Below are 1,281 nucleotides of genomic sequence, written 5' to 3' on the forward strand. Positions count from 1 at the left end.
CCTTCCTTCCTTCCTTCCTTCCTTCCTTCCTTCCTTCCTTCCTTCCTTCCTTCCTTCTCTCTTCTATCAATTCCTCCCTCCATCCCCCATTGCCTTCATCTCTCCAACTCTCCTTCCTTCCTTCCTTCCTTCCCGGGAGGCGTGGCCTGCCCGGTTCTTTACGGGCGCGCCCTCCCTCCTTCCCTTTCGCTCCGCTCGGCTGAGACCGTCTCGGGGGCTCCGGCGGAGGCGCTGCCGGAGCGGCGGAGGCGGGCCCGGGGAGGGCTCGGAGAGGCCGGCGCGCGTGTAATCCGAGCCCGCCCTCCTTCCCTCCCTCGCTGGCTCGCCGCAAGTCGCCGCCACTCCGGCTTGTCCGCTGGCGGCGCCTCGTTCCTGGCGGCACCTGAAGAAGCGCCCGCTCACCGGATCTCTTTTTCCACCGGGGAAGCGCGAGTGGCTGGCAGCGCCGGGATCGCCCGGTTCTTGGGACCTGCTTCGACTTGCGGCTGCTCTCCGCCAAGGAGGCGACGGCTCCGGGGCTGAGTCCCTCCGTCCTCCGTCAGCGGCGCGGTGAGTTCCTTTCCGTGCCTTGGAGAGAGGGAGAGGGGGGGGGTCGCATTTAAACCCCGCGTTCCCGAGGAATAAAAATGTCCCCCCCCCAATCGAGAATTGATTCCTTCTTGGAACCGACTCTTTCCCCTTTTTTTCTCTTCTCCTTAAAGAATATCGCTCGTTACACCTGCCGCGGTCTTCCGCTTTCAGCAGGTCGGTCTATCTATCTATCTATCTATCTATCTATCTATCTATCTATCTATCTATCTATCTATCTATCTATCTATCTATCTATCTATCTATCTATCTATCTATCTATCTATCTATCTATCTATCTCCTCTCTCTTCTCTTCCTTCTCTCTCTTCTCTTTTCTCTCTCTCCTCTCCCTCTCTCTCTCTCTCTCTCTCTCTCTCTCTCTCTCTCTCTCTTCTCTCTCTCCTCTCCTCTCTCTCTCTCTTCTCTCCTCTCTCTCTTCTCTCTATCTATCGATCTTCTCTCTCTCTCTCTTCTCTTCCTTTCTCTCTCTCTCTATCTCTCTCTTTTCTCTCTCTCCTCTCCTATCTTCTTTTTGTCCTCTCTCCTCTCTCTCCTCTTCCTTCTCTCTCTCTCTCTCCTCTCTCTTTTCTCTCTCTCCTCTCCTATCTATTTATCTTCTCTCTCTCCTCTCTCTGTATCTTCTTTCTGTCCTCTCTCTCTCTCTCTCTCTCTCTCTCTCTCTCTCTCTCTCTCTCTCTCTCTCTCTCTCTCTC

General features: G+C 54.7%; 1 protein-coding gene across 1 annotated transcript in view; it reads left to right on the plus strand.

Moving 5' to 3' along the window:
- Nucleotides 1-401: 401 nt before the first annotated feature.
- The window catches only part of LOC107298163 (semaphorin-3C-like), a gene marked incomplete at its 3' end in the record, with an annotated part of 125,636 nt that continues 124,756 nt past the window's right edge, over nt 402-1,281 (plus strand). Inside the window, exon 1 of the mRNA XM_015827527.1 lies at nt 402-549. The remainder of the gene's footprint in view (nt 550-1,281) is intronic.

The sequence above is a fragment of the Protobothrops mucrosquamatus genome, unplaced genomic scaffold (assembly GCF_001527695.2).
Source record: "Protobothrops mucrosquamatus isolate PMUCROS unplaced genomic scaffold, P.Mucros_1.0 scaffold3766, whole genome shotgun sequence".
NCBI lineage: Eukaryota > Metazoa > Chordata > Lepidosauria > Squamata > Viperidae > Protobothrops > Protobothrops mucrosquamatus.